The sequence below is a fragment of the Rattus norvegicus genome, chromosome 7 (assembly GCF_021556685.1).
Source record: "Rattus norvegicus strain SHRSP/BbbUtx chromosome 7, alternate assembly SHRSP_T2T, whole genome shotgun sequence".
Taxonomy (NCBI): domain Eukaryota; kingdom Metazoa; phylum Chordata; class Mammalia; order Rodentia; family Muridae; genus Rattus; species Rattus norvegicus.
Window position 1 is genome coordinate 83,065,995 of NC_141540.1, and position 23,417 is coordinate 83,089,411.

The window sequence follows — 23,417 nt, forward strand, 5'->3', positions numbered from 1 at the left end:
TAGGGTCTTTCTTTCCATCCAGCTTCTAAGTTTCAGGTTATGTGGATTATGTTTTCATTTCTGTTTAAGTATAGAAGTTAGACCAGAGATGAAGCTATGTTTGTAAAATGCTTGCCTAGTACACATGAAGGTCTGGGTTCCGATCCAAACTTCATTAACTGATGTAATTGCATATGCTTGTAATCATAGCTGTTGGGAGGTGGAGGCAGAAGTATAAAGACTTAAAGGTCATTCTACGATACATAGGGAGTTTGGGCAAGCTTACTTTATTTGAGTCATTGCTTTTATTTCCTTTTTTTATTTTGTAAAAAAAAAGAGAAATGCAATAAATCTAATGCAGAATAGTCTCAGGAACTGAGGAAACCAGGAAGAGTGGTTTCTGTTTCTCTTGGTAGTTGGGTATTAAAAACAGAAACTTTTGAAGCAATAAGATTGATAACTCATTCCATCTGACTACTATAGGGAAATTATCCTGCCTAACAAATAAATCATAAAATAAGTTGTGTGTTTCATTTAAATTCATGGCTCCAGTCCCCCTATTTTGTGTTTCCCAACAATATACAATTTGGTACATCAAACATGGGCCTAAATTTGCTTAGACTTCAAACATTTCTTAAGAAACTAGAATTATATATGTATCATTTTATAAAAAGGAAATAGAATACACATGCCTCAAAGGATATATACCTAAATAAACAAAGTCTTGAAAGTTATATAAGATGAGTTTATAGTTAGGCTTTTCAATCGAAATATTCTCTGGTACATCTAACATAACAATATTTGAATTTATAAGTGATTGTGAATCAAATTTATGAGCATATAAAATAACTCTTAGAAGTATAAAAGGAGAGCATACCATCTGTACAATGATAATATGCCTCAGTGATAAAAATAGACTTATACCGTACAACTTAAATAAAACTATGGGTCAGTGCAAAGCTTTGGCCCTTACAACATTGGCAAGCAAAGTATTTTTAGTCTTAAAGACATTGTTTAACACCTACGGCTAGTTTTATTTTGTTTCTCATTGTATGATTGTTTAAAAATAGTTGGGGCTTCAACAGTTCTAGAATTGTTAGGGAGAGCATTGTGAGTGAAATGAGACTTTGAGGAACTTTTTAAACAGTGAAACAAGAAGTTCAAGGTGGATACATCTTAGCCAGAGTCAAAGGTACAGGAAAATGCTTTGAAAGTGAATTTTACTGTTTTTATCTAAAACACAAACAAACAAACAAAAAACAGTTTCTATTTCTCTCAAATTCCCCAAAAGATAATAGGGAAAACCTCATGGAAAATCATGTCAGAGTTATATTTCTCATTTAATTTAAGATAACTTGTAGACTTTAAATTTCTGTTTTTGCTTTTTTTCTTTGTTTGTTTGTTTGTTGGTTTGTTTTACTTTTCTGGAGAAAGAGCAGATATATAATGAACCTCAGAAGTGAAGAGCAAACCGTGTATTCTGTCTTTAATTTTTCTCTTCTTTTCTTTTCCTCCCATAATTTAAGTTCTTTTCTACCCCTTTGAAAACTAAATATATAAATATAGAAGTTTGGATGCAGTTGATTTTAAGCTTAAAATGAGTGCTTTTTAGCTTACCCATCAAGGAACTATTTACAATATTAATACTATTAGTTTTCCATTTTTTGATGTGATCTTGTAAAAATCCAAATTTATGTTTATTATTAAGTTCCATTTTTTTTGGTTTTATACTAAAAGGAGTGATTGATTAAACAGTGTCTCTGAGAAGTAAAGGAAGTGTACATAGAATTTCTATTAAAATTATATCCTTAACATAGACCTTGGAATTATTTCCTAAAGCACAAATAATCATGTATATCCTTCTAGATTGTAAGATTCTAAACAAGATATGTTAATTTATGCCATAAGCATAAGTGAATAATATTCCATTTTGAATCATTCCCCAAGAATAAAGTATTTTGCTATGTTGAGTTTTTGTTTTTATAAAATAGATTCCTACACTTTTCTATACAAAACAAGAATATTAACATTATTTTATTTAAATTATGCTAAAGTAATGCTTAGATATAAAATTAATTTATCAGAAAATGTGATTAAGGTGTTCTCAATCTTAAATACTATGCATCAAATAGCATTATAATAACTAACATTTAGTCAAAATTCTTTTGAAGAACTCAGGTAGTCTACTTTATGTTTGTTTGTTTTTCTTTGTCTTTCTTCTTTCTTTTCTAAATGTCATAGTAAGGTCTCTTCACAGATTGATTGCTAACCCATTATTTTTAGCTATTTATTTTCATCCTCTTCAAATGGTCAAAGAGAACAGGTATTCCTTTCTCCATTTATCACTAGTTTTTTAAAAAAAGTTGCTGTGCCAGGCTGGTATGTTCCTCTTGGTCTCTGTGTGAGTTTCCTGCGTTTTGGCTAGACATGATGTTCTAGCCCCATGTAATAAATCTCTCCTGACATTAAGACATTTTCACTCAGCACAACAGAAACAAGAGAACTGATCTCCCTCGGGACGTGTTCTCAGAGTCCTCAAACTTGCATTTTGGTGGTAAATAAAAGAAACCTGAGCCAGGGAAAGTGTGGACCTGCCTTTTACAAACTTCCCATTCCTTCCTTGTCTCAGGATACCTTACTAAAAATTGTAACTGAGGGTTCGTGTTGTGAAGTGATGAAATGCTTCTGTATTTCCTCTCCAACATGAGTATGTACATTGAATCTTCTCTTCATCATGTAATAGGCTCATCTTCTACATCTTGACTTTTCCCATTGGCTTACTTTGTCTAGCCTTGATATGAGGGCTTTTGCATTGTTTTACTGTATCTTGTCTTATAGTGTTTGGTTGTTGTCTCTTGGACATCTGCTTTTTCATGAATGGAAAAGGAAGGGGAGTGGATCTGGGGGATGACACAGCCAGAATACAGCAAATACAGAGGCGAATGCCAGCAGCAAAACACTGAACTGAGAACGGGACCCCCGTTGAAGGAATCAGAGAAAGAACTCGAAGAGCTTGAAGGAGCTCGAGACCCCTTATGAACAACACTGCCAAGCAACCAGAGCTTCCAGGGACTAAGCCACTACCTAAAGACTATACATGGACTGACCCTGGACTCTGACCTCATAGGTAGCAATGAATATTCTAGTAAGATCACCAGTGGAAGGGGAAGCCCTTGGTCCTGCTAAGACTGAACCCCCAGTGAACGTGATTGTTGGGGGGAGGGCGGCAATGAGGGGAGGATGGGGAGGGGAACACCCATAAAGAAGGGGAGGAGGAGGGATTAGGGGGATGTTTGCCCGGAAACCGGAAACCGGGAAAGGGAATAACACTCGAAATGTAAATAAGAAATACTCATGTTAGTAAAAAAAAAAAAAAAAGAAGGTAAACAGGAGCTGGAAGAAGTAGAGTAAGGGGAAACTGTGATCAAGATATGGTTTATAAAAGAGGAACCTACTTTCAATAAAAAAAAAAACAAGTTCTAATATCAATGACCTATCACCACCATTGTTTCTCTCTAATTCTGGAAACACAATTCCTTCATTTCAAATTTTTTGTTGCTCCTAGTTTCATTTTGCACTGATTCCCATTTTCTGAAAGTAGACTTCAAGGGTCACATCTGTGAATTTCAGATTTCTCAGGAAGTTTTCCCAACTGATTGATCAGCATTTGTTTGACTACAACTTATACATAAAATCAAATAGGTCTAAAAATTAAAGAAGATATCAAATACAATTCTATCAGAGTATATGATATAAACTGAACTCTCTGCTCCTTATTTTTAGTTAGGTTTCTTTCAATGTCGGCTGAAAGCTGAAAGAATTTTCTACTGCTTGATATTTTATAACTGGGGCTTCCTGGATTGAACCCCTAGGTCTTTATCATCCTCTGCTTTCTGTCTTCATTAATCTTTCAGTTAAAATCTAGTGTGCCAGCTGCCAAGTCCATGCTGTCTGCCCTTCAATATCTCTGAAAAAGAGTCACTATGGTTGCATATTTACATCAATAACAAGAAAGTTACAAGAAATGGGTAACAATAGCAGTCTATAACTTAAATCCCATTCTGATGTCCTTGTCACTGCAAGCACATGAGCTTCACAGCATCTGCATTGCACACAGCCAGTTGGATATAATTATAGTATGATCAACAAGGTATGTTGAGAAGGGCATGTAATCTTTCCAAAGTGAAACACTTCAGCCTAGAAATAATGTACATGCTGGACATAAATTTTTGGATCATAAGTGGTGACTGGTGATGGAGAAATACACAGCTTAATTTAGAAAGGGAAATAGCCCACAAATCCAGAACTTTATAGTAGCTAATGATTTGACCAGTCTGTATTTTATTGTTCTTATCACTAAACTGTTTCAAAGTATATTTATCAGAACTGTTATGCAGGTGATTTTTGTCTTCTAAAATTGTGTTGATAAGAACAGACACTATACTTGATCCTAACCAAAAGGCTGAGAAGTTATTCACAGGCAAATGGATGTAACTAGAAAATATCACCCTCAGTGAGTTAAACCCAGACACAAAAGAACACACATGGTATGTATTCACTTACAAGTGTATATTAGCCCAAAAGCTCAGAATACCCATGATACAACCCACAAACCTTATGGAGCTTAAGAAGAAGGAAGAACAAAGTATGGATGCTTCAATCCTACATAGAAGGAGGAACAAAATAATCATACAAGACAGAGGGAGGGTGGAACCTGAGAGGGTGAGAGGAAGGGAAGTGAAGGGAAGGCAGGATCAGGTACTGGAAGGGACAGGAGAGAAGTATAAAGGGTCAGGAAATTGAATAGAAATATGTAGAGGTGGGGGATAGGGACCTTGGGTTAGCCACTAGAAAGTTCCTGATGCCAGGGAAACAAGAGGCTCCCAAGACCCAGTGGGGATGACTTTAGCCAAAATACCCAACAAAGGAGAGATAGAACCTGTAGAAACCACCTCCAGTAAATAAGAACAGCCCCCAGCTGAGGGATGGGGCTACCCACCCATCTCAAAATTTTTAACCCAGAAACGTTCCTGTCCAAAGAAAGACAGGGACAAAAATGGAACAGAGATAGAAGGAAAGGCCATCTCGAGACTGTCCCACCTAGGGATCCATCCCATATGTAGTTACCAAACTCCCGACAGGATTGCCGATGCCAAGAAGCACTTGCTGACAGGAGCCTGGTATGGCTATTCCTTGAGAGGTTCTACCAGCACCTGATGGATACAGATGCAGATACTCAGCCAACCATCGAATTGAGCCTGGGGCCCAGTGGAAGTTCTAGGGAAAGGACTGAAGGAACTGAAGGTGTTTGCAAGTCCATAGGAAGAACATTATCAACTAACTGGACTACCCAGAGGTCCCACTAAACCACCAACCAAATAGTATACATGGAATGATGTATAGCTCCAAATATATATGTAGCAGAGGATGGCTTTATCTGACATCATGGGGAAGGAGGCCTTGGTCCTGTGGAGGCCTGAAGCTCCAGCATAGGGGATTGTTAGAGGTGTGAGGCGAAAGTGGGTGAGTGGGAGGAGGAGCACCCTCACAAAGGCAAAAGGGACGGGGAGAAAGGGGGCAGGATTGGACATTTGTGGAGAGGTAACCAGGAAGGGAGATATCATTTGAAATGTAAGTGAACAAAATGATTAATAAAAATAAAGAAAAATAAAATAAAATTGTTTTGAGGTGTTAAGAGCCTATCAAACATCAGGAGGAAAGAAAAGGACACTTTGGTCACATGATGACCATGAGCAATTGGACCAGCTGCATGAACAAAAGCAATGGTGCTCACTAAGCAAATGCTGCAAGAGGTTTCAGGCCTGATTAGGACGGTTCCATCTATGCTAGCAGCAGGAATCTTCACAGAAGGACTCAAGAAGAAGGAAGCTTGGCACTCTGAGCACACATATGTCAATGTAAGAGAAGTCCTCACAGTAGAAGTGGGGAAGATTGATGATTCTCAAGGTATTGTAGAACATAGTCCTCCAAGGAAATCAGCAACCATCTTCATCAGATCAGCGTGTCTGCTTGCAAGAGGCCACGAGGTGTGGTGCTATTGGTTGTTTATACACTCAGAGGGGGTGGGCAGAATCATTGAACCCTCACCTACTTTCCCAACCCCACATAGTTTGTTTGCAATTCTACCCTAGCAGCATGTGGGAATCAGGACTTCTGATATGCTACTAATGTATAGACTTGAAGAGATTAGTTGAAAGTGGTTCCATGTATGACACCATTGGGAAGGCATAATCAATGGTGGGTGAAGACTCTTTAATGGGGCTGCTTTGTGGTCTCCTATACTCCTTCCAGGAATTCCTCACCCATTTTCTGTAAGTAAGTCTTATAAACCCATTCATCCTTCACAGGGAATGCTGACGGAATTGTACTTTGACTTTGGAACCTAATGAGAAGAGGGTAGACATTGCTTATATTTCCCTAGGGAAGGAATTCTTGCAACACATGGCCACCCACAAAATCCTTCCCAAGGAACTACATTTTTTTGTTATTGTTGTTACTGCTAACCCCTTCTGTCAACACAATCATGGCAAATGTCTTCCTGGACTCTTCAGCCAGTGAACATGTGAAACTTTTCATCAGGAAGCAGGATTCATCTTGTAAATGGTCAATTTTCCTTCTTGAATGGCTCCACTTATAACCCTTGGGGGAAATTAATCATCTGAGCTTCCTCCATGTGGACCACAGAAGGGGAGGAAACCAGAGAGGAATGAAAGACAAAGTCACTCAGAATCATAAAGAGATGAGACACAACATTCCCTCCTCCTTTAAGTTCCTTTTCCAGTTGTTCTTGAAACCAAGGTGATTCCTGATCTTGAATTCTCTAAGATGACTCAATATAATTGTTAATTATTAGAAACATGCTTTCTTCCTTAAGATAGTTCAAATTTATATTTACCTAAAATCATAAAAACTGGTAGACCGAAAGCAACTATGCATTTGATTGCAAATTGAGTTTAGATATTTACAACTATTGACTGGTTTTGTTGGTGAATTATTATAATGAAATGTTAGTTGTAGATTTTTTTGTGCCTGACAAACTTTATGAAATGAATAGTTTTACTTCATCTATACAGAAAATTAAAGCTATGTTCAGAAACAGGATCTACATGACCTTGGATTAAGCAGCTGTTCAGTGGTGAAGAACCTCTTCATAAACTTATGTTAGCTCCCCTGAACCCTGGGCCCTCATCTCATGCTCTTGCCACTATCTCCTAAGATTAAACCCAGCGTGAGTTCCAAGTGGCAAATATGAAGTCATGAAAGTGTATGAAATTTTGGTTTCTCCAACTCTTCACAAGTTCTCAGAAAAGGAAATCAGTGTGGTTCAGGGTCTGGAATGGTGACAGGGTAGAGTTGGGTTTTAGGGGAGCCTGCTATCAAAGTCAGTCTTTCTGTATATTGTCCTATACTGCAGTCTTTGAGGGGTTAGTTGCAAAGGAAAGGAAATTATGTAACAGCTAGTTTGCTCAGAAGTGAAATCTGTTCATCGTTTGGCTGGTATTTACCAGTGCCAGAGGTCAAAAGCTACCAATTCAAGAGATAGTGCATTCTTCCTCAGTGAATGTCTCCCAGTCTGCAGGGCCTCATAACTCCTTTCAAGTCTATCTGTGTTGCCTTCACAGTATTTTAATCACAAACATTCAGTCAGCCACAAACACATTCCTCTACCATTCCTTCATTGGTGTCTTAAGAATGAACTAAACTGTGAACTTACTTTAAAACAAAACTGAATAGTTGAAATGTCTGGCTGCTTCCTATCAGTACAAAAAATATTGATTTGTACAACAGCTGCAAGTCGTTTCTGTAAGGATTAAGTTGTACCCAAGGAAGGCAGGGGAGGGGGGAGGCATTGCCTATAACAAGGAAAGCATAATGTTCTCTTATGGAAAGAAGTAGACATACCCATATCATTTTAAAGTTTAATATGAAAATGGCTTTGAAAATTAAATGGACATCTTTTTCTATGATAAGGCATCAGATTTCCAGATGAGAAGTGTCAGATCATAAATTTTGTAAAATTAGTAAAGCAAATGGGAGGCAGGATTGCAAACACTAAAAGCATCAGCTACAACAGCTATAACAGTCAAATGTTCCAAAAGGTCAAGTTTGCTCTGGGAAGAACAGGAAATATGATTTCTGAGGTCTTCTCTCATTGACAGCTTTCCCCCATGAATGATATAATCTGTATCATTTTTGACTGACAAAATTATATAACAGTGTGAAACACAAAATAGCTAACAAGTACTCTCAGTCCACCACTGTAGCTTAGCAAGTCTCCCACTTGTGTATGATAAACACTGACAGTTGGTGCAATGAATGAATCGTCCACAGCCACTGGCAAGCTCTTGTGGGTCTCAAATCCAGTCAGGAATTCCAATATCTATCCTTGCTCTCTGTACTCAGCAATGAGTATACTCAGCCCACCTCGAGAAAATCTGTTTGTCAGTAGTCAACTTGTTTATTAAATCAACCAATTAGTCTCTCAGGAAGCAAGGCATGGGGGACAAGAGAAATGGTTTGAAAGCCAGCTGCCAGATGTAAATCTCAGCTTTCCTGCTTAACAGAGGGGCTTAACCAGCTAGTGGCTTAGATTGGGAGCTCTGGAGAGTGTGTGGGGGCTGATGTGACCCTGTGGGATTAGAACTGTGATGGCCGGAGGGTGTATCAAAAAGATAGAGAGCCTGGGAAAGAGTTGGTGATAAGGAAATAGGCCAAGCTAAACATTAGGGTTTCCTTTGTAATTTTGACAAGAATGTATTCCCTTTAAGACATTTTAGGTTTTATGATGGCTAAGCTTGGTTGTCAATTTGACATATACTTACCTGGGATGATGAGATTACATTTAAGAAATTGCTTCCACCAGACTGACCCACTGTGGACTTCTCTGTGGGACATTTTAAAAATTATGGTTTGTTCATATTATGTGGGCCATCCCTCTATGAATGGTGTCATCTGAGGAAGTAGGTCTGGACTATAAGAAAACCTGACTCTGGTCTAGAAGCAAGCCAGTAAAAAGCATTCCTCCATGGTCTCTAGTTTCTGTCTCCATGTTTCTGCCTTAAGCCCCTCCCCTGGCTTCTGTCAATGGGAGACTGGAACCTACTTGTATATTACAATAAACCCTGTCCTCCTCAAGTTGCTTCTCACTGTTTCTCAACATTACTAATACTGTTACCCTTTAATATCACGTGTTAAATAGTTGCACTTGTTGTGATGACCCCTTAACGATTAAATTATTTTGTGACTACGTCATAAGTAATTTTGCTACTACTAAGAATCATAAGGTAAATATCTGATATGTGATCCCAATGGGACCATTATACACAGGTTGAGAACCACCGCTTGGCTATGGAGTTTATCATTGCACCAGAAAAGCAAATTATAACAGGTCACAAAGTAAAGAGAGTTTTAACTGAATAAAGACTAAAAGTGTTATAGCTTTAACTCTATTGCAAAGGAAATAAAACAGGCAATTTCTAAAACAAAATGAGACTTTGGTAACAAATCCACTTTATCCTGTTTCCTTGCATCTTTACGTTTTCTATCTTGGTATCAATCCCAAGCAAACTTTTAGTTAACAATGTTTCCTGATACCGTTTTGTATGTAATGAAAGTTTCTTAGGATGACTCTTACCCATCTGAACCATCAAAGCCCCATTCATTTAAAAACTCGTTGGTTTGACCTGCAGTATTTGGGGGACCCTAGAACCACAGAGTTTAAGACAAGGGCTTCCCCTAGGGAACTTTACAGCGTGCCTTACAGAACAAGAGATGATTTCTGGGCAGGGTTTGCCAAAGAATTTTACCTAATATCTCAAATTTATTTTTCCTTTGACAAGTGTGATGGGTAGTGTTAATTACCAACTTGACATAAACTAAGAATGGGCCTCTGGGCATGCCTGTGAAGGGCTTGTTGATTATGTGAAGGCTGCACCCTTATGGGGCATCCTCCATGATACTGTAATGTCCATGGGTTGGTAAAGGGTGTGGAGATAATTTCAGGGGACAGCATCTGCTTTATTGCATGTGAGCAAATGCTTATACAGTGAAAGCTTATTGACTGTGAAGGGTGAGTAAATTTCCCCCAAATGAATAGGAATTTCTGATACCACCATTGTTTCTATGTAGAAGAAGCACATCAGAGGAGACTTGGAGAATGCAGGCACCTCCACACACCAGCTCTAAGCTACACAAGCTTCTTCCAAAGTCAGCTTTTTGACATCAGGAGCACAGGGTGCCACATGCTTCTTATCTAGAAGCAGATTGTGCCTGGTAGGCTGCCAGGTCCTGCCACATTTTCTTCCAGAAGGCAGACCCATCCACTGTAGATGGCAACATTCTCTGGTTGGGGCCTTGAACTGTATTAATAGAGATTAAAAACTGAGAAGCACTATGCATCATAGCTGTCTATTCCAAATTTTAGACATAATACTTCAAGTTCACAGTGCCTTGACTTCCCCATCATGCCATGATAGGTTGTACATTTCAAAATAAACCATTTCCTCACCAAAGATACTTCTGCTGGATTTTTTTATGATTATAGAAAGAGGCAAAGAGACTAAGACACTAAGTGATGTAGTTTTTGGTACGTGTAATCGATGATATATTTTTTAGTGCACAATATATTTTATCCCAACTATTATTTTCTTACTTTTCTACAGTTTCAAACAGATTCTTACTTATGCTTCCATTCTCTGATGCTAAAAAAATGTAATCATGTCAATTCCAAGTAAACACAGACTATGACTTTTGCTCTTCCCTTCATTCCTTTCAACTGGAATGATCTGCATTCCAGAAGGCTTGTGACATCAAGGCTTTAGATGACGGCTTGGGGAGTTAGAAGCTTGGTTCCAGTTCCTCTCCTGTTCACAATGGTCTCCACACTGCACTTCACTCCCCTCTTTCTAGAGGCTTGGTATCTGTTGCCATTGGCATCTGTGAAAAAGCCTGTTCTATTCCTCAGTGGTCCACACATACTGTCTTGTATTTATTCAACAGAGAAATCACTTCTCAATTTTTCTTTTTCTAATAATTTAATAGAATTTCCAACTGTTTGCAATATCATCAAAACCTAGAGGTGTAAGGCAAGTTCAGCTTTTCTCCCTTGGCACTGTGGCACCACGTCTCTAATTTTGCTGACAACCATACTTAGGTTTGAGGAACCCTGGAAGGTTTTCAGTATCCCTAGACTCACTCAAAAACTTGGCTCGTGCGTTCCACTTTGTGATAATTTTGTTATGAGAAAGTGGCATGGAAACCTCCTTAGGAGATCTTTCCTGCCTCCATCACTCCCACTCCCTTCTCTGGCTCGCTTCTCTCCTTAGCCCTATATTATTGTAAATTAAGTTTAGAATAGAAAATGTCAGGCTTTTAAATAAAATTATGTTCTTTCTATCTCTACTGTTAATACACAATGTGATATATTTTGACCATTAAGAGAAGGCTGCCTTCAATAACTCAAAAAATATTTTTATTATTTTTAAGATCATGTCTTTAGAACCTTAACATTGCTGTTTTAAAAGTTTATTTGCTTTTGCATGTATGTATGTGCACCACATGTATGCAGTGAGGAGGAGAAGGAGACCAGAAGAGGGCATCATATCCACCGGGATTGGCATTACAGATACTTATGAGTCATTGTGTGGGTGATAGGAATGAAACCCAGATTCTCAAAAAGCAAAGCCAGATGACTTATCTTTGTGTTACCTCCAGCCCGTTTGTCTTTTTTCTTCTTTTCTTTTTTCTTTTATTTTAGAATTGAGTCTTCTGTGTGACCTTTTTTCTTTCGATATGATTTCAGTTCACACTGGCTAACATCAATGGAAGCGTTTCTTGATAAAACTTCTATAAAATCTAGATAAAACCTTTATTGGTATCTATGAGAGAAATAGGTGCTTTATGTCAGGATTAATTTTTTTGAACTCTGTTGTAAGAAAATTCATGCTCATCTTTCCTAAGGTAGAACTTCCAAGATCTTTTTCAATCAACAGTTATAAAATTAAGTTTATTTATGGTAAGCAATAGATATCTAGTATGCTTACTTTAAGCCAAAAAAAAAAACCCAAAACAAACCAAAAACATCACAGGAACCATTTTGAGGTATCACAGGAATGGCATACAGCAGAAATTTAGACACCGCATCATTGTATTGTTAAAGAACAACCTCTGCCTATTATTCACATCTGGCCTGGACCACATCTTATTCTACACTAGATGCTCAGGAGTCAGAAATAGAAGGCCTGACCCCTGAGCCTGTAAAGGAAGAATGCACTGCAGTGGAGCGAGATCTTCTACAGCAGAGAGGGGCAGCTCCTGAGACCGAAATCAAGCCAAGATCATAAAAGAGGATAATCAGTTGCCTGTGTACGCGGGAATTTACACAGTGATAATTTTCGAGGTCTGTAGTTTATACACAATATTGCTTAGGGCTGGGTATATTACCAATCACCATTGATATATATTCCTATATTCTCTGTAAATTTTCTAAGAGCTCAGAAAAAAAAATAACATCTATATTCCTCCCATCAACGATGAACTCTTAAGATAACCCACCTAATTGCTTTCTTTTCATTAAGCTTTTGCTGTGTCATGTCTATAAGGATAGAAAACATAATGTTTTATATAAACATAATGTTTATAATAAAATTAAATATGGCTTTGGAAATAGTCCAAGGACATAGGTAAAATAGATTAAAAGAAAAGAAATAAGAGGCATCCTGTACCATTTGAAGGAAAAGAGGAGAAAGTCACTCACAATAGGTCTCCACAGTAGCTTTAAGAAGAGACACGGTAAATCATTGTCACCGTCTGATCTTTCCCTGTCCTTCCTCCATCCTTCTTATCTCCTTTCCTTTCTTATTGTCACCCATGCCTGAACCTGGTAAGCTGGTGCTGGCAGCAGACCTGTGTGATCACCTAATGTGATCACCACAGATCAATTTCAATAATTCAACAATTTGATAAGAACATTCACACAAAGGTTTTTGGAAATGTTCTTTTAATAGGTCTATGAGATCTTTTAATTTTTGTTCTTTGTGGTTAGTTTACAAACATCTCCCAAACACTGCTACCTTGTAACTTTGGATTTTTGTCACAGTAACGTTGAAAATAAGTATGCCATTCCTTGACAGTGTATGTGGGATTCTCTGTAAATCTTTAGTATAATTCTGTGTAAGCTTGCCCACAAATGTGTTTCCACTAAATCTGAGATGCCTAGACTTGATGGTGAGAAAAACGTCAAATACCATTTCCCGGGCCTTAATAACTCTGTTCACAGAGAAACTTCAGATTTTAGTTGGATGCAGACCCAGTAACTTTCTAAGGGGTTGAGTGGCTCTTTGTTTTTGAGTAGATAGTTTCTTGTGAAAAAAAGATGGCCTTAAATGAAGATGAAGATGCTTTTTTATATATAAAAATAAAACTCTCATCTTCATTGTTGACTAACTGCTATCTAATTTTAACTATACTAAACACTTTAATAATAGTGATCGAGACAGTCCTGATTAAGGAGCCTAAGGATCACAATGGAGGAGTCGGGGGTGGGGATGGGGATGGGGCAGGAGAACTGAGTGAGCTGAAGGAATTCCCTTCAACAACCCTTAGGAAGAACAACAGTATATACTATCCGCTCCTTCCCCCACCCCCACCCCCAGAGCTCCCAGGGTCTAAACCACAAATCAAAGAGCCATGGGTCCATGGTTCCAGCTACATATGTAGCAAAGTATTGCCTTATTTGGTATCAATGGGAGGGGAGGCCCTTGGTTCTGTGGAGGTTTGTGGTCTTAGTGTAGGGGTATACAAGAGCAGTGAGGCAGAAGTGGGTGAGTGGGTGGGAGAGCATCCTCTTACAGGAAAAGGGGAGGGATAATGGGATGGGGAGACCAGGCATGAGGACAACATTTGAAATGTAAATAAATAAAATAACCAATTAATAAAAAATCATAGGGGAGGTTATATATTGTGATGTATTGTCACGAATATCATTATCTTCATTTTCAGATTCCCCCAAATATCTTTTAAGTGGTAGACTGAGGTTTTAAATTTACAAGTGCTGATACAAATGTTCACCAACATTAAGCAGTACAGAAAGCAATGGACTAGGATATGACTTGTAATATTTTGTAACTAGTATGAAAACTCATGATTAGTGCTAGTGCTCTAAAATATATATTTAGCTGCTCTGTTAGCAGAAGGACTTTTGTTTACCATACCAAGACACATGGTGGATCAGATCGTTTTACTTTGCCACCAGAACTCCAATTTAAACACAAGGAAAGGAAAAGGATTATCTGCCTTATTATTATTATTATTAAAAATGGTTCCTCAGCAATTGCTCAGTAGACATTGGTTGAAGACTGAGCACACTTATAAAACCACAGCCATAAAATGAGCACTGCATCAGATAGTGAGAGAGAATGAGAACTAAACCCTGTGCTCATGGAGAATTTAACCTGTTTACTCAACTCATTCAACTTTGCGCATGCCCGCGTGAGCTTGCCTGTGCGCGCATGAGCATGCGCGCCTGTGTGTGTGTGTGTGTGTGTGTGTGTGTGTGTGTGTGTGCACGTGCGTGCGTGTGTGCAAGCGCATATACACTTTCAGTGGTAAGTGTTATAAATTATAATAGTAGGAATGTAAAGTACCTGATCCAGTCATAATGGAATATAGGATATGTACTACAAACGTGTCATGCAAAACTGTTTAGAGGACTAATTTTCGAGAACGTCATAACAAAAATGATTAAAGCACCTAGTATAATATCTTAGCTGGAGAACCATTTATATTATAATTGCTTATTTGTAGTCTCAAATTTTCTATATTCTATAGTAATCTCTCCTTGATCACAACACTTACATACTTTATTATATTTTCTCTTCTTTTACCTGAGAACACTCAGGAATTTTGAATAGACACAGTCATAGCTGAAATCTCATTCTACTCTTGATGATTCTAAGGGAATACACTGAAACACTGAAATGGTTTACACAGTGAGAAGACAGATTCTATAAGAAAGCGTTTTTGCATGTTCACCTAACAGGTTATTAATACATGGCCTATTTCAGTAACTCTAAAATTAAACACCAACATCAGAAAATACCTAATCAATAACTGGGTAACTGAATTAAACAAATTGTTCTCAAAAGCAGAAGCTCAAATAACTTGTAAATATACAAAAAGTTCAATTTTCTTAGGTATGTAGGAAATGCATATTGAAACTCCAAGTATATACCATCTGACCCTGTATCAGAATGCCCATCAGTAAAGGAACATCGGAACCAATATTGGCAAGGCAGTAGTGAGCAAGGGAAAGGGACCCTTACACTCTGTTAATGTGGATGTAAGTTTACTACAGCTGCCAAAGAAATCAGTTTCCTCATAATCTAAAAATAGTAGTACTACATATCCCAACAATACCAGTCCTCTTAATAAATCTACATTAATACAAGTCAACATAGAACAGAAAGAATCCCACACACCATGTTTGTTATTGAATTATTTATGGCAATTATAGAATGAGAACTTGCGTCCATCAGAAATGAGTGGTAACAAAAATGGCAATTTTGTAATTAACATTGAAGAAGAATGATATCATTGTATTAGCAGAAAAATGGATGGAAATGTAGATTATCATCATTAGAAACATTAGGTAGGGCAAGAAAGACAAGAGGAACATGCCATATACAGAACTTAGACACGGTATATATATGCCTGCGTCCTGGTTAGCATTTACCATCAATTTGAAGATGCTAAATAATAAAGAGTCTCAACTGAGTAGTTACCTTTAGAATATAGGTCTATGAGTGGTTGTCTTGACTGTATAAGTTGATACAGGAAGGCCCAACCCACTGTGGCCACAGGCTATATACGAAAGCAAGCTAAGCAAGAGGCTCTAAGTAAGACATAGAGAAAGGCACCATCAATGTTCTTCCATGGTACCTGCTTCCAGGATGCTGCCATATTGTCCTGTCCTGACTTCCCTTAGTGATAGATTGTGCCCTAAGAGCATAAGTTGGAAAATCCATTTTTGTTTGTTCTTCAAGATACCTTTGGTCATGGTATTTTTACTCGCAACAGAAATTAGAGTAGAACAACATGTGTGTTCCTGTGTGTGTGTGTGTGTGTGTGTGTGTGTGTGTGTGTGCTTGTGCATGCATGTGTGTGTGTGTTCGTATGAATATGAATGAAAGAGAGACTATCTTGGTAGGAAAAGGACAAATGGAACAGAGACAAGGGATAGTAATGACTGTCATTACAGCTCTTAGCTAAGTACTATGATGAGTGTATGTGGAAATGTCATAACCCCCAGTGAACGTGATTGTTGGGGGGAGGGCGGTAATGGTGGGAGGATGGGGAGGGGAACACCCACATAGAAGGGAAGGGGGAGGGCTTAGGGGGATGTTTGCCTGGAAACCGGGAAAGGGAGTAACAACTGATATGTAAATAGGAAATACCCAATTTGATAAAGATGGAGGGAGAAAAAAGAAAGAAACCAATTATTTTGTATGTTAATCAAGATTGATTTAAATAGTTAAAAATTTACATTTGATGCTATATATTCTGAAATTTTTATTAGATTTCTACCACTAACTGTGTCGTTATCATACTATTATCTCTCAGCTTTAAATATACTCTTCATTGGCTATACTATGCAAATTGAATAACTTAAATATATTATTTATTTATTTTTAACATGATGGCAAGAAGTTACAGAGTTATGGAAAGGGTTTTTTTTTTCCTGTTGCAATGGTAGCATTCTTCTGCTCATTGGTTTACTCAATGCCTAGTTTCTGTCATAAGGACTGCTGTTTAAAGCATCTCCCTTGATATATTTTAGACTTTTCAGGACCAGGGTCTTGAAGCATGAGAAGCTTCTCCAACGTCAACTTCTCATGTGTAATATTTATAGTCCAAGCCATTTCTTCACTGGGTTACTATAGCGTACAGTTGTTAGAAATGATTTTCCATAGATATTGCTGGAATCTTTGTTTCCTTTTTCCTTTTTTTTCCTGCAATTCCACAGAAAAACATATCCCCATAAAATTTTCTCTTAGCCAGATAATGAGGGATTTCCTGGGGTTAGATTTTAGTCATTTTTGTGACAGGACGTAACAGCCTCTGTCACCAGTCTCTGCGGCATCTAAATCTCAGATGGAGTGGACATGGGGATGTGGGGAGTTTCCCTTAAACTGTGCAGAACAGTAGATTCAACACCAAGAGTAGAGATGGCTTTCATGTTTGCTGTGTTCTTTAGTAATTCCTTTCCCTTTCCTGATTGTACCTGCACAGGTAATGTCATCTTAGGTCAGACTTTTACATTCCTATTTTCCTAAAACCATTTTGTTATAAAGATTATGAATGGACACTGAATTTAATTTTTTCTGCAGTAATTAAAATGGTTTGTACTGCATGGTTTGTTAATGTGACAATGCACATTCATTTTGATGTGAATATTTCATTACTGGAGCAAATTCAATGTAACCCTGGTGTTTATGTGTGATTGTCTATAGTCTGTCAATGTTTTTCTTAGAATATTATGCCTATGTAAAAACAGACTGAGCCACAATTTTCTTTATTCTTTGTCCCTGACTTACATAGATTATTATCTTCTATTCTTCCCTTTCTGATCCTCCTTCTCTTCCTCACACAGCTCCAATGAAACCTCTTGTTTTCTGCCTCCACACCTTAGAGACTTGATATTCTTACTTTGAGCTGTAACAAAAGCATTTTTTCTTCCTCATGTAGCTATCCAAACTAACTTTATAAAGTCATAGATTAAAAAATACTGCTTACATATTTAACAGAAATATAAGCAAGCTAGCTGTAGGTTATGTGTTATCCAGAGTTTTTGCAGTTCAATTTTCAAACACCATCCTAAAGATATTTTACCATTTCTTTAACTGTGTTCATTTTCTTCCCAGTCAGGTACAGAGCCAACATGCTTAGAATTAGCGAGTGTCCACTTGAGGCTTAATGGTTTCTGTTTGAACTAATGATTTGTATCTCCATCTCACCGTGTCTTAGTTCATGATATCTTAGCTTATTACGAACGCTGACACATTTTTTAAGCCCCCTATTTTGAACAAAGGCAAACTGCGATGTGTTCTTTTTAATGTCTGAACAAATGCTGACTTTTCTTCAAATATCCCAGCAAGCCATTAAAAGATAGTTTATCAGCTGTACATGTGAGTTAGGGTCATACATGGCAGGAGAAGATTCACTAATGTGGGAAAAGGAGCATAGCATAGCCCTGGGGGGCTGTCAACAATGCCAGGTTATCTTTCAAAGTCCGCACACATTATTCCTCTACTCCTGTTCTGCTGGCTACCTTCCATGTTTTCAAATGTGCCTGGTTTCAGGCTTCTCCCTACAGTCATGACTTCTGAGCCATCTGTCCTTATAGCGTCATCTTCCCTGATTTCAAAATCACTCCAGTTTTCCAAGGTTTTGAAGACACACCCACAACAAGGACCCTTCCCCTATCTACTCCAGCAGCCCCAAGAAATATTATTTTTTCCTGCATTTTCACTGAGTCACTTGTTTTTCATTTGAAATTCTATATTCTAATTGGGGATTCACTACATTAGTTAATCACATATCCTTTTAATATTTCAATTACATAGTTTGAGTCATTCAATAACGTTTCCAACTATATTCTCTTATACCTAGGGCTCACATTCTAGAAAAAGTGTGAGAAGGACTTAAGTGGTAATACCATTAACACTTACATAGCACTTAAAATATGCATTTTACATATATGCCTTTGTTGTAATTCTGCTATAAATTATTATAACATGTATAATGAACACCAGGACATTTTGTTAGAGATTAGAACACTTGTTTAAGAACATGAACCTCATTTTTGCAGTTTAAGTATCTTGTTTTCAGCTAAATGAAGAGAAAGCTACAGGTGGAGGAAGAAGAAAGTGGTTTGGAGAGTGACAGTACAAACCAGTGTAGCATTAACAGGTTTGGAGCTCAAGGGACACAGTGGGACAGAGTTTGAGACAAAGAGACTTTTCTTACTTCTGAGAGGTCTTATTCTGGCTTCAGTGCAGGAAGGGTTCATAGGAAGACAGTGTCCCAAACACCCTAAGGGTGTTCTTGGCAGCAGTGAGATCCCATGTTCCTGCCATATTTCCCCATTTTCTCAGGATGTACATTGGCTGTGGGCACAGAGAACGTTTTGTGCTCAGAAAACACTGCTGAGGCAGATTTTGAGTGTTAATATCACTAGGATACTCTTCCTGTCTGTCTAAAGGTACCTGGAGATAACTCAGCCATCAGACCTCCTGGTAACCTGCATTAGTGTCGTTGTTAAGATGCCAGCAGTAACAATTTAGTCTTGTGGGAGATCTCACCTATTCCCCACAATTAGCTTTGAAGATAGCCTTTGCTATTTCTACCTTAGATGGTTAAGGAACCATAAGTCAGATCAGTAACTTACTGAAGACCAGGCTTTATACAAGCAGCAAAACTGGTGTCCAAACCCTGCTATCTATTTCTGAATCTAATATTCGTGAATCTTGTTGCTCCACTGTGCAATGCCGCCTTCCCATGATCATTTTTGCAGACACTTCTGTGTCTTCAGTTTGACCCTGGCAAGCAAAGCATTCCTTTCTCAATATTTAGCATTTCTCATGACCTAAAAATTAGAATTCATTGATCTTCCCATAAAATGAATTCCCCAGTGAATGGTTTTTCTTTCTTTCTTTCTCACTCACCTTCAATAAGCTTCAGTCTGCCCTCCAATCTGGTGATTCTCAGTGCGCTGTGTTCAGAAAGTGTGGGTTTCTGATGCAGTTATCACTTTTAACATGAGAGTAAGTGTCTGTGTATGCCACAGCTGGTTAGCTGTCATATGGTACACAGATGACAGGAACCCTCCATTTCCCACAGTCACCTCACAGAAGTGTTTTTCTAAATGTTGACAACAAAGAGAGTTTCCCAAGGCATTCTGTCCTTCATAAATCTGAGCATTTCTCTGCTTACAAATTTCTCTAAACTTTTTCTACTAGAAAAATAAAGGGGAAATACAAAAATGTTATCTCAACCTTCAAAAAGAAGAGGGGGTTATTATTTTAAAATACTGTAAAGATGTAGCCCTGTGGGATATTCCATACGGAATTGTACTTGGTATTTATCAGTCCTAATAACATTGTAGGTTTGTTTTTTCTCATAGGTTCATGGGGATAGGGATGATTGGCAGATGACAAAGCTTTGTCTCTGAGTCATTGCCTTATAGTAATACTAAATTTTCTAAACTGCCTAAAGAAACATCACGTACATTGGGACAAGAATATTTTGATGCATTTTAAGTCCAATATATTCTCTGTTTCAGAAATGGGCCCATTACTTCATAATTTCTTTCATTTATGAATGTCCATAGTTTTGTATTTTTTAATTTGAATTGCTAAACAAAATGGAACATCATTTCGAAAAAGATGCACTGAGATTTACACTCAAATTGTAGGGTTTTGTTTTTTGTATTTGTTTTCCTACCTTCAGCAATCATGAATACACTACTTGCCTTTTCACAGTGTGTCTATTTAAAGGAAGATCAGGGTGAACAACAATGAGGGGTCATGAGGGTTGTACCAATGCTAGGCTATGGCATCTCATCAAAGTGGCTCTTGCTTCTCTAACAGTATCTGACAGTTTGAGGCTGATGTTTGTAAGACCACTATCTCTTGAAAGCATAAGAAGGTGTTGAAAGGTGCGAAAGCAGACAGTTCGGTCTATATGCATACATGTTCACATATGCATTAGAACCTGACACCTTGTTGCTGAACACATGCACTAGGACCACACATGGTAATGCTTCATCTCACTGGTTTCCCACTGTGTAGGCCACCCCCATTTCCAAGTGGTCAAAGTCTGTATTCCTGAATTCACTTCAGCTACTACTTCCTCCACACATTCATCACTCATCTACCCGACTCTCTTTAAAGTCCATTGTCATCTTCTGTGTTAAATAGCAGTATTGGTTTCACCATTTTCTTTTTCTCATGAGGCAAATGTTCTAGCTTTATTAAGGTCAACAAGATCTGTGTCTTATACCCTCTCTGGATTCTCAAAGTTCCTACCCAGAAGCTCTTCATTACATAGTTTGTCTTTGAGTTCTTCCTGCACTGATGATGAATCAACAACCCTCCCTGTACAGCCAAGAAAATGCTCTATCATGAAACTACATCTTTGAATTCTTCACAAATAGTGTAATACACCAGAAGGAACACCAGAGATAGCAGACACTCACTGAGTGTTATCTGTATTCCTGTCAATCTGTAAGGAGTTCTTTGAAGTGGAAGTAAGCACTATTATTTCTACTTCACAAGTTTTGACCCAAGCTTTCAATCAAGGGAACAATAATTAAATCTGCAAACCCAGAAGCTTGGCTGAGGAAACGATGTCCTCAAAAAGAAAGGCACTTAGTGAGAGAAAAGAAGAGAAAAATATGGATTTATCGTGGAGCGAGGAGATCACAAAGCAGGGTCAGATTATGTGAATCAGTTTCATATTGAGAGAGCTGTCAAATAATCAGAGCCCCACATAGATGTCTTCTAATCCCCTGTATTTCAAAACAAATCCACTTGGATGTGCTAACCTTCTCTAATCCATTACAAAAACACCATCCATATTTCTCTCAACAATTGCCTGGTCAGTTTTACTCTCGTCTGGCAGAGCAGAATACACATCCAGGAATATTAAGACTCAAAGGCCTGTTATTATTTGTAAGGTTACAGCTCTGTAATTCCTATGCAGGATATACTGCATATGTGGTCCTTAGACCTCATTTGTATCATGTTCCTCTGAGGCACTGACGACCAGGTGCTGCTGCCTTCCTGTGACGAGATGGAAAAAAAAAGAGTGTCTTCTATTCTTAAACTTTATTCCCCCTTCAAGTTCACTTTTCCAAGGATGAATAAGTCATTGGCCCCATTCTCTCCATTTTAGTCACCGTTTTACATACAGCATGACATTCTTGTTCCTCTTCTTGGCCCCCTTTCAGGCTAGATGAATATGACACTACTCGGTAACTGTCTTGAGCCATTCAACTGTAGCTCAAACATTTGGGTTTTCTTTGAAAAAGAAAGGACACTTGGAAGTTTGCTCAGGCAGATGCAGTAACTTTATTGTCATGTAGATGATATGAAATCAACACAAGAGAGCAGATGGGGGAGGGAATGTAACTGCCATCTGGAACTTTGGAAGAGAATGATGTTCTTGTAACCTCAGGAGCTATTGAGCACAATTGAAGCTTGTCTATTTTTTGGCAATGATTTTAGGATGCGTACAATACCCTGGATTTTCTGTCCTGCTGTGTATGGTTTTGGGGAGCATGGGATTGATCTCTTGCATAGTGGTGAGCAGCCAAATAATTTCTGGGCATGACACTCTGGGGTGCACCTCAGAGCTATTTTTATCACTTTCCTCATATCAAGAGTCACCACAATAAAACAGTGTCAAGAACACACATTTTGTATTGTCTGATATTTCTGTACTTACTTTGTAGAAACAGACAGTATGATTTTTCTTGCATATGGGACATACAGAGTTGATGAGATCTGTAGAACTTTAGTCATGTATATAAATTATTTGGAATTAATTAAAATGGACAGAACTAGAAAATTCCATCCCAAGTGAGGTAACCCAGACCCCAAAGGACATGCATGTTACATACTCACTGATAAGTGGATATTAACCATGAAGTTCAGGATACCCATGATGCACCCTGTGGATCCAAAGAAGCTAAACAAAAGGAAGGCCAAGCAAGGATGCTTGAATCTCACTTAGAACAAGGAAAATAACTGTTATAGTAGGCAGAGGGAGGGAGGAAGTTGGGTGGGAGGGGGCGGAAATAGGAGAAACAGGAGCAGGTGTTGAGAAAGAAAGGAGAGAGGGCCAGAGGGCCAGGAGAATGAATGGAAATCTGCAGCTGCTCGGGGTAGAGGGTAGGGTGGTGAGAATCTCTAGGAAGTACCAGAGAACTGGGATCTGGGAGGCTCCCAGAAGTCAATGTGGGTGACCTTAACCAAGATGCCTAACATAGGGGACATGAAACCTGAAGAGGCCACTTCCTGTTGCCAGGCAGGACGCTCAATGGAGAGATAAGGACACCAATCCATCAACAAAACTCTCTATTCAAAATGTGTCCTGTCTTAAAAATAATTCAGGGACAAAGATGGAGTAACTGGGCCAATTTGAGACCTATCTCATGGACAAGCACCAATCCCTGACACTATAAATGATACTCTGCTATCTTGCAAACAGGAGCCTAGCATAACAGTCCTCTGAGAGGCTCTACCCAGCAGCTGACTGAAAGATGCCAAGACCCACAGCCAAACATTAGACAGAAGTCAGTCGGGGACCCTTATGGAAGATATGGGGCGGGGAATCTTTGAAGACCTCGAAGGGGAAAG

The 23,417-nt window shown here is 38.3% G+C and overlaps 1 long non-coding RNA gene and 1 pseudogene across 1 annotated transcript in view; both read right to left on the minus strand.

The window, feature by feature from the left end:
• Positions 1–19,804, minus strand: part of LOC148004778 (uncharacterized) — a 199,629-nt gene extending 179,825 nt beyond the window's left edge. The window contains exons 1-2 of the long non-coding RNA XR_015624783.1: positions 19,722–19,804; positions 19,024–19,163 (exon numbers count right to left, since the gene is read on the minus strand). This is a non-coding gene — a long non-coding RNA (uncharacterized LOC148004778). The remainder of the gene's footprint in view (positions 1–19,023; positions 19,164–19,721) is intronic.
• On the minus strand, positions 4,322–4,453 carry LOC120094034 (U2 spliceosomal RNA; annotated as a pseudogene).
• Positions 19,805–23,417: the final 3,613 nt, after the last annotated feature.